The sequence below is a fragment of the Lissotriton vulgaris genome, chromosome 4_1 (genome assembly GCF_964263255.1).
Source record: "Lissotriton vulgaris chromosome 4_1, aLisVul1.2, whole genome shotgun sequence".
Taxonomy (NCBI): domain Eukaryota; kingdom Metazoa; phylum Chordata; class Amphibia; order Caudata; family Salamandridae; genus Lissotriton; species Lissotriton vulgaris.
Genome location: NC_141691.1, coordinates 1,156,308,711 through 1,156,323,543, shown reverse-complemented (window position 1 = coordinate 1,156,323,543; position 14,833 = coordinate 1,156,308,711).

The window sequence follows — 14,833 nt, the reverse complement described above, 5'->3', positions numbered from 1 at the left end:
CCATCCACTCCCATCCATCCCTCCACTCATGCATCCATCCTCTCTCCCACCATCCATCCACCCCTTCACCCATCCATCCATCCACTCACTCATCCATCAACTCCCCCACCCATACATCCACCATGTCACCCACACATCCACCATTCCACCCATCACTCCACCCATACATCCACCACTCCACCCATACATCTATTCACCCACATGGCAACATAACGGACGTCTGGTGGCCGGCTCCACCCGACATCCCTCGCTCTCCCTCTAGCTGCCTCTGTCTCCCTCGCTCTCCTTATGTTTCCCTCGCTATGCCTCCCTCCCTCTCCCTCTGTCTCCCTCGCTCTCCCTCTGTCTCCCTCGCTCTCTCTCACTATGCCTCCCTCGCTCTCCCTCTGTCTCCCTCGCTCTTCCTCTGTCTGCATGTCTCCCTCCCTCGCTCTACCTCTGTCTGCCTGTCTCCCTCCCTCGCTCTCCCTCGCTCTCCCTCTAGCTGCCTCTGTCTCCCTCGCTCTCCCTATGTCTCCCTCGCTATGCCTCCCTCCCTCTCCCTCTGTCTCCCTCGCTCTCCCTCTGTCTTCCTCGCTCTCCCTTTGCATGACCACTCATGAGTGACATATACATGCTTCAGCACATGGGAGGCTTCTGGGATACCTATGCCCTGGGTACATGGGTACCATATACTAGGGGCCGATAAGGGTACCCTAGTATCCAATATAGAGTTTACCTAAGTACACATAAGAACAATTTAACGAATAAGCAGATAGACTGTGGTCCTGATTAGCAGGATCGCAGTCAGACTAGTCAAAAACAGTATCACATGAAGCAAAAAGTGGGAGTAACCATAAGAAGAACATCCTACTTTCCTACACAACCCCCCACATGTAAGGAGAGGAGACTAGCCTTGTCCAGTTGAGTCTTCATTTTCTAAGCGGAAATATCTGGAGAACTCATCTGCATTGAAATGGTTACTCCCAGGTCTATGTTCCTTTTTTTTTTTTTTTTTTTTTTTTTATTTGAGCAGGTTCAAAGGGTACATAAACAAGAAAAAAACATAAAATATACAAGGATTTTACAGAAATAAGATAAAGTAGCAAAAGAAAAACAATTTGGAAAAGAGAATTAAGAGCTTATAATACATTATTATTCATTCTACACAGATATATTAAACTAGATTAAAAAAAAAATACTGAGTTACTGTGGGAGAGTAGGGTCTGCTATCCTATGGTCACCCCAATTTTTGCTTTTTTCTTCACTGGTTTTCGACTTACTGACGCTGTGGGCCTGCTAATCAGACCCCCAGCCTGCTGTTCTCTCTCTAAATTTATGATACATGTGCTATAGGTACATACCACAATTGGAAATGGACTCCTTGTCAGCCCCTGTACCATGCACTATAGGTGCTCAGGGCATAGGTGCCACCAAGGCCTACCAGGGGCTGAAGCATAGCTTTTGCCACCCCTGGCTGGTTCTTAAATTGACACAACTGGCTGATCACTCAGCTGGGGCAAGTGGGTGTAATCACCCCTTGCTTAGATATAGTATACCTATATCTAAACCTATATCTGGACACATATATAACCTGTGAGCCACTCCTATGGAAGGCCTCATCAATCCTGGAGGCAGAGTGCGTGGTTTTATGTGAGATGGAGCTCTGGCATGAGCTGAGCCTGTCTGCAGCTGTCGGGAACAACTCCCTAAGCTGATCCGGGATAATGCCATACCATATACTCTTAAGCGCCTTATAATCCTCGCGGTTATATAGCAACTTTGGTTTGGCTTTATCAAAACATGTCGTGTAAGGTGTCATACGAATTGGAATACTACCCCCTCGCCAGTTCTGGCGACGGGGGTAGCATTCCACCCTTCTAGAGGGAGAAGACATGTTACTTTACTGAAACGCGGTTGATTTAAAATGAGCCTCAGATCCACAAAATGGATGCCCCTGCCACAGACACGGGTCTGGCCTCCTGCTGCTGACCGAAACCCGGCAGAGGAGGCCTGGACAAAGAGTTTCCTGTCACAGGGCGGTGTCAAACCACCCCAGACAGGAGATAGTGGATTGGAGTAGGGAGGTTTCAAAGAAACCAGACACTGCCTGGGGAGCACAAGGCTGCCCCTTGCAGGATCCGGCCAAACCGGTTCTGGGGCCTCCCAGCCCCTGTCCCAGCGCGGCCAGGATCAAAGGAGAGGGGTGTAACCACCCCCTTCCTGGGTCCCACCCATAGGAGGGGACCTAGCAGGATGTCCAACCCCCTAGATTCGAATAAGAGGGGGAGCAGTCCCAACGGACTTCAGATCATCCTGAAGAAACATAAGAAACGAAATCTGGACCCTTCGACTTTCTACACGACGTGAGAAGACTGAAGAATCTCCCTTGTGGTCAAGGAGTGACCACCCTGTGCAAACAGGCACCATCCAGCCCTCGACCCTTGCTTTGTTGCAGTTCCCGCCGGAACTCGAGCGACAGAGATCGACGAGATCAAGCTTGCCTGCCTTCTACCTGCCCGATCCACAGTCCCTGCAGAGCTGAGACCCGTGGAGGCGACCGGAAGCGTGGGGCACGCCATCTTGAAAAGGCCACGAGACGCTGACCGTGCAGCCCACGAGTGATCCTCGAAGCTGTGCACCGGGGTTTGAGAAGCCCCAGCCCCGAGCTCCACTTGCACCAAAGCTCACCCCTCCACACTCGACGAGTGCTGCGTGGGGCCCTTCTGCTTGTGTGCGCTCGACGCGTTGGCCCGGTCACTTGCCAGCTGGCTTGTGGCCCCTGTGCCGACGAAACTTGAAATACGACTTGCTTTTCTGGTTGCTCCAGATCTGCACCAGCTCCTGTAAAAAGGAGCACCCACTCTGACCCTCCTGGTTCGAGTGATAAGCAATCTCCCGGTTCTGCGTGGATTGCTTTTGCCAAGTGCTGTTTGCTGCAATCTTGAAGCCGATGGTGCTGACGGCGAGAGCCTACGTGGGACAGATCGTGACCTGCTCCTGGACGTCGCAGATGCCCCAGAGCCCACGTGACAGCGGAGAGAAGCCTATCGACAACCGCCTGATTGCGCCCGACATTGCCTGGTTCCGTCCTGGTTCCACCCTGGTCACTGCTGAGTGACCCAGACTCTGTCCCCTCTGCTTTCAGGTACTTTTCTACTTCGATCCACCCTTGGATCGCACCGGACACTTCTGCTTCACAGCGCCTGCAGCTGCAACAGCTCCAAGCACCAAGAACCTGCGTGACAGAACCCGACGCCACTTCGACCCTGTGCACCCACGGCCTGTGGGTGAGGTAACTTTGCAACGCCGGTGTCCTTACACTGGTACACACCTCTAGGGTCTGTGTCTAAAGTTTTGTGTTCCTAGGTTCAGCGGAAGTATCATTTAATTCACTTTAACTAACTTTTACGCACCATTGACATTACATTGGTGCGCGCCGCACTTTCCGTGCTGCACCCGTCTCCTGTGGGCTACTCCCGACTTCTTCATTGCTTGTCCTGACTGCTCCCAGCGAATCTCTAGGCCCTAGGCCTAACCATTGTTCGATAAGTGTTACTTATACCATTTTTTTAGTATATGGTCTGAGTGGCCCCCCGCCCTCAGCCATAATTGTGCCAACTTTATATGTTTAACAGTGCTTTTGATTTAACGCTTGTGCCCCTTTCCTCATAAAGAGTACTGGGGAGTAATTTAGAAATAAATACATATATTTTTACAATATATACTTGTGTGGTGTCCTTTCATTTGATTACAGGATTGTATGTGGTAAAACAAGCTCGCTTAACACGACCTCTTAAGTTAAGCCTTTAAGGCTGCTTAGTCCATGCTACCATTAGGATAGCTTGTCTACAAGGTTGACTTACAACCTGACATCTTTGGGGTTTGTTTGGACTGATACCCAGTGGTTCCAGAATTGGAAACACTACATATCAGGCCAACTTCTCACATTGGTGGCAGCGGTGGGATTTGAGCTTGCTGTTTGTTTTACCATTGCAATCTTTATCAAATTGAAAGATCACATCAAGTACCTCTAGGTACATATAAATCAAAAGCTTAGCATATTAAGTTCTACTGAACTTAGTAGTTGTAGAAAAGGGATTAGCACACCCTGACTACAACTCACTAGCAAGGTACAGTAGGAAACCACTTAGTGTAGGTAAGTGCACCACTTACACCTCACTAGCAGTCATGTCTGATGCAGATAGAGCCTCAGGCTCTGCTCCTGTAGAAGTTGATCCTATAGGGACAACATCCAGATATGACAACCTTAGCCACAAAGACCTGAGTGCCTTGTGCACAGCCAGGGGGCTGAAAAAGGGCAGAGGCCCTACCATTCCTTCCCTAATAGCTCTCCTAGAAAAGGATGACCTAGATAAGGTGAGTCAGGCTCCCTTAGAATCAGGTGAAGGGATAAACTCCCCTGAGAATGAGGATCTTCCAGATGATGATGTAGTGGAGGAGGAAGAGGAAGAGGAAGGCTCTGATTTAGAAGAGCCTGAAGATCAGGATCAGAGGGGAAACCAGGTACAGGTTGCCAGCCTTAACCAGGCCAACTTGGACCTACATGGGAATGGGGGGGGCCAGCACCACCCCAGATCTCATAACCAAATTCTCCCAGGTAATAGGAGGGAGAGATCTCTATCCAGGGACTCTCACCTTTCTAGTGCCTCAAGAGAATCTCAAAGAGGAATGACTTCCTCCCAGAGAAAAGAGCATAGGGCCAGGATGAGGGCTGTCCAACTCCAAATAGAAAGGGAAGAGGTAGCCTTGGCTCAAGCTAAACTTGCTTTAGCAAGAGAGAGAAAATTGTGTGGCTTAGATGCCACTGGTGGCAGCAAAGTTCCTAAAGAAAAAGACAGGGCCTATGACAATAGAAACCTGACAAAAATTGTGCCCCCCTACAAGGAAGGGGATGATATCCACAAATGGATGACTGCTCTTGAGAGGGCCTGCATGGTACAGCAGGTCCCTGAGGATCAGTGGGCAGCAATTTTATGGTACTCCTTTTCTGAGAAAGGGAGGGACAGGCTCCTCACTGTTAGACCTGAGGATGCCAAAAACTACTCTGTTCTGAAGAGTGCTCTTATTGAAGGGTTTGGCCTAACCACTGAGCAATACAGGTTGTTGTTCAGAGACACCCAAAAAGCACAGACTCAGGACTGGACTGATTTTGTAGATTGTGCCACTAAGGCTCTGGAGGGTTGGCTGCAGGGAAGTAAAGTTTCAGACTATACAGGATTGTACAATCTTATGATGAGAGAACAGATCCTTAATAACTGTCAGAACCAGCTGTTGCATCAATACCTTGTTGACTCTGATCTGACCTCTCCCCAAGAATTGGGAAAGAAGGCAGACAAATGGGTCAGAACAAGGATTAAGCAGAAAAACCAGAACCAAGGTGACCAGAAGAAAACAGACCAGAAGGGTGGGAATCAGAAAGATAAAGAAAAGGACCAGAAGTCTTCAGGCCCCCAAACTAGCAATAAGGAGGGGGGTTCCCAAAATGGAAACAAGAAAAAGAAGAATGATGGCCCAAAGAAACCTTGGTGTAATACCTGCAAATCAGTTTCACACTGGGGCAGTGAATGCACTAAGAAAAATCCAGTCCCCACCACTGCAGCTCCTAAAGCAACTGCACCCCCTAGTACAGTCAGCAGTGGTGGTACACAGCCAAAGGGTTTAGTAGGGTTGACCCTGGGTACTGAGGTGGAATCTGGCCTAGTCAGAATCCCCACACAGGCAGTTCTCCTATATGATGTGGACTTATCTTTGCCCACTGCAGTAAGCCCCAGTAACCTGGGCAAATATAGGCAGACTCCCTTAATTAATGAGAAACTGGCTCAGGCCTACAGGGACACTTGTGCCAGTGTCACAATGGTGACACCTGGCTTTGTGGACCCTGGACAGATTGTACTAGGTGAAAGTTACCTAGTGACCAATGCAAGCAACTCCACTACTTCCCATAGTGTGGCTGTTGTGAACTTCTCCTGGGGAGGGGTAGATGGCCTAAAGAAAGTTGTTGTGAGTGCAGACCTCCCAGTAGACTGTCTGTTAGGCAATGATCTTGAAAGCTCAGTTTGGTCAGAAGTGGAGTACAGGACTCATGCAGAAATGCTAGGGATTTCAGCTCATGTCCTTGCAGTGACAAGGTCTCAGGCTAAGAAGTGCCTTCCTGAACCAGTGGTGGATCTTGAAACAATAGACCAACCACAACCCAAGAGAAGGAGCAAGAGGGTTAAGGCTGTGCCTTCCCACTTGCCCCAGGTTGAGGATCAGGTTTCACAGGAAACTGATTCTGCAGTCCAAGAGGAGACTGTCTCTGAGGAGCTTGAACCTGATCAGGTTGAGTTTCTGGGGACAGGGGGACCCTCAAGGGCAGACCTGGGGCAGGCCCAATTAGATTGCCCTTCACTTGAACCCCTCAGACAGCAAGCTGCTGCTGAGGCTGCAGGGAATGCTCAAGGTACCCATAAGGTGTATTGGGATGAAGGGCTCCTTTATTCAGAGGCTAGAGACCCCAAGCCTGGCACCACCAGGAGGTTGGTTATACCTTTGAAGTTTAGGGGCTTCCTTCTTACCTTGGCCCATGATATTCCCCTTGCAGGACACTTAGGCCAGAATAAGACTTGGGACAGGCTTGTTCCACACTTTCACTGGCCTCACATGTCAGAAAATGTCAAGGAGTTTTGTCGCTCCTGTGTCACTTGTCAAGCCAGTGGTAAGTCAGGTGGCACAACAAAGGCCCCCCTGATACCACTACCTGTGGTGGGGGTACCCTTTGAAAGAGTTGGAATAGACATTGTGGGTCCCATGGATCCTCAAACAGCATCTGGGCACAGATTTATACTGGTGGTAGTGGATCATGCCACCAGGTACCCAGAGGCAATTCCCCTGAGGACCACCACAGCTCCTGTGGTGGCAAAAGCCCTCATTGCAGTTTTCTCAAGAGTGGGCTTTCCAAAGGAGGTTCTTTCAGACAGAGGTACTAACTTTATGTCTGGATACTTAAAAGCAATGTGGAAAGAGTGTGGAGTAAACTATAAGTTTACCACACCCTACCATCCACAGTGCAATGGGCTTGTGGAAAGGTTCAACAAGACCCTAAAGGGAATGATAAAAGGGTTACCAGAGAAGCTTAGGCGGAAATGGGACATCCTTTTACCCTGCTTGCTCTTTGCTTACAGAGAGGTCCCACAGAAGGGGGTTGGCTACAGCCCTTTTGAACTTTTGTTTGGCCACCCTGTAAGAGGTCCATTGAGTTTGGTGAAGGAAGGATGGGAGTTACCTCTCAAAAAGCCTAAACTAGACATTGTGGACTATGTGCTTGGTCTCCGCTCCAGGATGGCTGAATACATGGAGAGAGCATCCAAAAACCTTGAGGCAAGTCAGGAATTACAGAAAGCCTGGCATGACCAAAAGGCTGTTATGGTTGAGTTCCAGCCAGGACAGAAGGTGTGGGTGTTGGACCCAGTGGGGCCAGCAGCTCTCCAGGACAAATGGACTGGACCCTACCCTATCATTGAAAAGAAGGGAGAAGTCACCTACTTGGTTGACTTTGGTACCCCTAGGAGCCCCCACAGGGTGCTCCATGTGAACAGATTGAAAGCATTTGTTGACAGGGAGGACATGAGTCTCCTCATGGCCACAGATGGGGAACAGGAGGAAGAGAGTGACCCTCTCCCAGACCTGCTTTCCCAGAACCCTGATGATGGTTCAGTTGATGGAGTAGCCTTGGCAGGCAGCCTCACTGAGCAGCAACAGGTGGACTGCAGACAGGTGTTGCAGGCCCACAGACAATTGTTTTCACTCACACCCAGTCAGACTAACTGGTGCACCCATGAGGTGGACACTGGTGACAATCTGCCTGTGAAGAATAAGATCTACAGGCAACCTGACCATGTCAGGGATTGTATAAAGGCTGAGGTGCAAAAGATGTTGGAGCTTGGAGTGATTGAGCCATCAGAGAGCCCATGGGCTAGCCCAGTGGTCCTTGTGCCAAAACCTCATACCAAAGATGGGAAGAGAGAAATGAGGTTTTGTGTGGACTACAGAGGTCTCAATGCTGTCACTAGGACAGATGCTCATCCCATTCCAAGAGCAGATGAGCTCATTGATAAATTGGCTTCTGCCAAGTTTCTGAGCACATTTGATTTGACAGCTGGCTACTGGCAAATCAGACTAGCTGAGGAGTCAAAAGCCAAAACAGCATTTTCGACCCCTAGTGGACATTATCAATTTGTGGTAATGCCCTTTGGCTTGAAGAATGCACCTGCCACTTTCCAAAGGTTGGTGAACCAAGTCCTTGCTGGGTTGGATGACTTTTGTGCAGCATATCTAGATGATATTGCTGTCTTTAGCTCCACCTGGGAGGATCACCTGATCCACCTGAAGAAGGTTCTGGAGGCCCTGCAAAAGGCAGGCCTGACTATCAAGGCTACTAAGTGCCAGATAGGGCAGAGCAAGGTTGTGTACTTGGGCCACCTAGTAGGTGGGGGTCAAGTTCAACCACTGGAGAGCAAGATCCAGACCATACAGGACTGGGCTCCTCCAACTACCCAGACACAAGTCAGAGCCTTCTTGGGCCTGACTGGGTATTACAGAAAATTTGTAAAGAACTATGGGTCCATTGTGACACCATTGAATGACTTGACATCCAAGAAGATGCCCAAAAAGGTTCAGTGGACAGTTAGCTGTCAAAAGGCATTTGATGACCTGAAGAAGGCCATGTGCTCTGCACCTATCCTGAAGAGTCCTGACTACTCCAAACAGTTCATTGTACAGACAGATGCTTCTGAGTTGGGGGTGGGAGCTGTGCTTTCACAACTTAATCAAGATGGTCAAGACCAGCCCATTGCTTTTATTAGCAGAAGGCTGACCCCCAGGGAGAAACGTTGGTCAGCTATTGAGAGGGAGGCCTTTGCTGTGGTTTGTGCCCTGAAGAAGTTGAGGCCATACTTGTTTGGCACTCACTTCCTAATTCAGACAGACCATAAGCCCCTCTTGTGGCTAAATCAGATGAAGGGTGAAAATCCCAAACTGCTCAGGTGGTCCATTTCCCTACAGGGGATGGACTTTACAGTGGAGCACCGCCCAGGGACTGACCATGGTAATGCAGATGGTCTCTCCAGGTACTTCCACTTAGAACATGAAGACTTATCTGGTCAAGGTTAAGTTTAATGTCCCTGCGTTTGGGGGGGGGTTATGTGGGAGAGTAGGGTCTGCTATCCTATGGTCACCCCAATTTTTGCTTTTTTCTTCACTGGTTTTCGACTTAATGAGGCTGTGGGCCTGCTAATCAGACCCCCAGCCTGCTGTTCTCTCTCTAAATTTATGATACATGTGCTATAGGTACATACCACAATTGGAAATGGACTCCTTGTCAGCCCCTGTACCATGCACTATAGGTGCTCAGGGCATAGGTGCCACCAAGGCCTACCAGGGGCTGAAGCATAGCTTTTGCCACCCCTGGCTGGTTCTTAAATTGGCACAACTGGCTGATCACTCAGCTGGGGCAAGTGGGTGTAATCACCCCTTGCTTAGATATAGTATACCTATATCTAAACCTATATCTGGACACATATATAACCTGTGAGCCACTCCTATGGAAGGCCTCATCAATCCTGGAGGCAGAGTGCGTGGTTTTATGTGAGATGGAGCTCTGGCATGAGCTGAGCCTGTCTGCAGCTGTCGGGAACAACTCCCTAAGCTGATCCGGGATAATGCCATACCATATACTCTTAAGCGCCTTATAATCCTCGCGGTTATATAGCAACTTTGGTTTGGCTTTATCAAAACATGTCGTGTAAGGTGTCATACGAATTGGAATACTACCCCCTCGCCAGTTCTGGCGACGGGGGTAGCATTCCACCCTTCTAGAGGGAGAAGACATGTTACTTTACTGAAACGCGGTTGATTTAAAATGAGCCTCAGATCCACAAAATGGATGCCCCTGCCACAGACACGGGTCTGGCCTCCTGCTGCTGACCGAAACCCGGCAGAGGAGGCCTGGACAAAGAGTTTCCTGTCACAGGGCGGTGTCAAACCACCCCAGACAGGAGATAGTGGATTGGAGTAGGGAGGTTTCAAAGAAACCAGACACTGCCTGGGGAGCACAAGGCTGCCCCTTGCAGGATCCGGCCAAACCGGTTCTGGGGCCTCCCAGCCCCTGTCCCAGCGCGGCCAGGATCAAAGGAGAGGGGTGTAACCACCCCCTTCCTGGGTCCCACCCATAGGAGGGGACCTAGCAGGATGTCCAACCCCCTAGATTCGAATAAGAGGGGGAGCAGTCCCAACGGACTTCAGATCATCCTGAAGAAACATAAGAAACTAAATCTGGACCCTTCGACTTTCTACACGACGTGAGAAGACTGAAGAATCTCCCTTGTGGTCAAGGAGTGACCACCCTGTGCAAACAGGCACCATCCAGCCCTCGACCCTTGCTTTGTTGCAGTTCCCGCCGGAACTCGAGCGACAGAGATCGACGAGATCAAGCTTGCCTGCCTTCTACCTGCCCGATCCACAGTCCCTGCAGAGCTGAGACCCGTGGAGGCGACCGGAAGCGTGGGGCACGCCATCTTGAAAAGGCCACGAGACGCTGACCGTGCAGCCCACGAGTGATCCTCGAAGCTGTGCACCGGGGTTTGAGAAGCCCCAGCCCCGAGCTCCACTTGCACCAAAGCTCACCCCTCCACACTCGACGAGTGCTGCGTGGGGCCCTTCTGCTTGTGTGCGCTCGACGCGTTGGCCCGGTCACTTGCCAGCTGGCTTGTGGCCCCTGTGCCGACGAAACTTGAAATACGACTTGCTTTTCTGGTTGCTCCAGATCTGCACCAGCTCCTGTAAAAAGGAGCACCCACTCTGACCCTCCTGGTTCGAGTGATAAGCAATCTCCCGGTTCTGCGTGGATTGCTTTTGCCAAGTGCTGTTTGCTGCAATCTTGAAGCCGACGGTGCTGACGGCGAGAGCCTACGTGGGACAGATCGTGACCTGCTCCTGGACGTCGCAGATGCCCCAGAGCCCACGTGACAGCGGAGAGAAGCCTATCGACAACCGCCTGATTGCGCCCGACATTGCCTGGTTCCGTCCTGGTTCCACCCTGGTCACTGCTGAGTGACCCAGACTCTGTCCCCTCTGCTTTCAGGTACTTTTCTACTTCGATCCACCCTTGGATCGCACCGGACACTTCTGCTTCACAGCGCCTGCAGCTGCAACAGCTCCAAGCACCAAGAACCTGCGTGACAGAACCCGACGCCACTTCGACCCTGTGCACCCACGGCCTGTGGGTGAGGTAACTTTGCAACGCCGGTGTCCTTACACTGGTACACACCTCTAGGGTCTGTGTCTAAAGTTTTGTGTTCCTAGGTTCAGCGGAAGTATCATTTAATTCACTTTAACTAACTTTTACGCACCATTGACATTACATTGGTGCGCGCCGCACTTTCCGTGCTGCACCCGTCTCCTGTGGGCTACTCCCGACTTCTTCATTGCTTGTCCTGACTGCTCCCAGCGAATCTCTAGGCCCTAGGCCTAACCATTGTTCGATAAGTGTTACTTATACCATTTTTTTAGTATATGGTCTGAGTGGCCCCCCGCCCTCAGCCATAATTGTGCCAACTTTATATGTTTAACAGTGCTTTTGATTTAACGCTTGTGCCCCTTTCCTCATAAAGAGTACTGGGGAGTAATTTAGAAATAAATACATATATTTTTACAATATATACTTGTGTGGTGTCCTTTCATTTGATTACAGGATTGTATGTGGTAAAACAAGCTCGCTTAACACGACCTCTTAAGTTAAGCCTTTAAGGCTGCTTAGTCCATGCTACCATTAGGATAGCTTGTCTACAAGGTTGACTTACAACCTGACATCTTTGGGGTTTGTTTGGACTGATACCCAGTGGTTCCAGAATTGGAAACACTACATATCAGGCCAACTTCTCACAGTTACCTAGATCGTTTCACAGTCATTTCATATAAGCTCTCATGTAACTAAAGTATCTAAATGGTTTTAGGGAGAGAATATCTACAGAGAGGGCTTTTGTATAGTGATTTCAAATTAGGAGAGTTATTGATTCCTGTGATTCTCATACCAGGTGGCAGGTTTTTACCTCTGGTTCTATAAATTGCTATTTCTTGTTTGTATATACCTAGCAATCTGTTCAACCATCCCTGAAAAGTAGGGGTGTCGGGGTCTTTCCATCGTGCTGCCAGGATAATTCTATAAATCAAACAAAGGTTAACTATACCAACATCGGCTGAAACATGTTGACCAATCACTTCTTCACTTAATGTTATTGGAAGCAGACCATCCAACTTAGTTGGCCTTGTTTACCAACACATTTTTAACCTTGCCCTTGATGATAATCCATTAAATCAATTTTTGATACATACAAGGCATTTTTAACTCACCACCTCACTCTGTTCACTTAACTCACCACATATCCCTCACATCTTCACATTACCAGCTCCGCAGCAAATCTGGCATTGTATCACACTGGGGTGACATTCGGTCACACCCAGTGGGGCCCGATGATGAAGCATGTCACCGACCAGGTCGGTGAGTGAGGGCTTTCTAAACAAACCTAATGGGCTTTGTTGGTTTCTTGTGCTCTCTTACTTTTGTATATAAAAACCAAGAAACACTCTTTTGTTGTTTTTCCAGGATAATTCTATAGACAGCTGTACCTACATATATAGCCAAGGCTTCTTTATAGTTATGACCTAGGGAGTCGTCGTATTCTAGGATAAAAAGAGTTGATGATGCTCTTACTTCATGTCCGAAGATTTCGGCCCAAAACTTAACAATGCACTTTTTTATCTCGTCAAGCTTTGGGCATTCTGCGAACATGTGAATGAGATTAGCTGGTCCTAATGAGCATCTTGGGCATTGATCATTTGCCCTTTTCCCCAGGTGAATAGCTTAGAAGGGGTAAAGTATAGGTTATATATTGTTTTGTAGGTTTGAGCTTTTAAATTAGAGGCCAGCAAAACTTTAGATGATAAGTGTAAAGACATATCTATATCGATATTTGCATTATTCAGCTTGTTGACCCAGTTTGTTTCAATATATCCAATATCATCAGGATGATTTCTTATAAATAAATCGTAAATATTGCCTATTCTAGTTGTCTGTTTACCTATGAGATCTAGAAGTGGTATGGTTTTTATGTCTATATTTGATATCGACTGTCTAAGGGATGTAGTAATTTGTATGAATTTTAAGTAGTCTGTGCGAGGGATCTGATATTTAACACAGAGTTCTTCAAAAGTAGTTTTTCGTTCTCTGCCTAGGAAATCACCAACTGTTATAAGGCCTAATGTCTCCCAACGCCTAGATGTGTTGTCGTTGTGATAGAGTGGTAATATTGAGCTCTGCCATAAGGGTGTATATTTAGTATATCTTTGTATTGTCAGTGTTTTGGTAGTTCTTTTCCAAATTTTTAGAGCATCTGTAAGGATTTTAAATTTCATCTTTTTAAAGTAAGAAGGTTCCACTTGCCTTAACATTAAACCCCTGGCTTTGTTACCCAACATTAATTCATAAATTGAAGGTATAACCTGGTCTCGACTGGTGTCCCTGGAAGCTCGAGCTGTAAACAAAATGGTCATTTGTTGTAGGAGGGTTGCCCATAGATAGTATGTTAGGTTTGGAATTGCTAGTCCGCCTCTAGAGTATGGTAGTGTTAGCTTAGGGAGCGCTCCCCTGATTTTGCCGTAATTCCAGATGAACCTAGATATCGCTGAATCTAAGGTTTTAATTGTGTCGCTGTTAGCTAAGAGAGGAATTGCGCGAAACATATATAAAATCTTTGGAAATACATTCATTTTAATGTAATTTCCTCTGCCAATTATAGAGAGGTGAAGATTATTAACTCTAGGTAATTCTTCTTAATTTTTTTAATAAGTGGGTCATAGTTTAGTTGATTGATTTCACTAATTTTTGGCGAAATATTCACCCCCAAATATTTTGCATTATTGACTCTATATTGGCTGACAAAAGGCGTGTTCTCAGTACAGATGACCATCGTTTTATCTCTATTCAGGGAATATCCTGAATATAGACCAAAGGATCGTGCAATTTCGTCAATCTCAGCAATTGCCTCTGTGGGATTTGATGTTACTACCGCCACATCATCGGCGTAGGCGAATACTTTAGTGCTATGTATGCCTACTTTAATTGGTTCGATTATGGATGAAGTTATGAGTTTAAGGATTAATGGGTTGATATATAGGGCAAAAAGCAATGGGGAGCACAGGCATACTTGCCGCGTGCCTCTCTGAATGTTGATATATTCAGACTCGCACCCGCCTACCATGACCTTTGCCTTAGGATCAACATAAAGGGCCTTAATAGATTTTATGAAGACCGGGCCAATGTTGTTTGCAGCTAATATCTCCCAGAGGAATTGCCATGAGACCCGGTCAAAGGCCTTCTCTGCGTCTAATAGGATCATCGACATCCGGCCTCCCTCTACTCCCATGATGTCGAAAAGGGAGATGATTCTGTGAGTATGGTCTGTCGTACTTTTGCCTGGTATAAAGCCATGCTGCCAGGGGGAGACCAGATGTTCGATGATCCGATTTAGGCGATTGGCAAAGATCTTGGCATAAGTTTTTGAATCCGAGTTGATGAGTGATATTGGTCGGTATGAAGTTGTTTGTTTCGGTGGTTTGTCTTTTTTTGGGAAAATGGCTATGTTGGTTTGTTTCCATGATTCGGGGGGTTTACCATGCCATTGTATCCCGAGAAAAAGATCGTGAAGAAATGGAATAATTAAGTTACCGAGTATTTTATAGAGATCTAATGGAATTTTGTCTGGCCCTGCTGCTTTTCCTGTAGCTAGTTCTGATA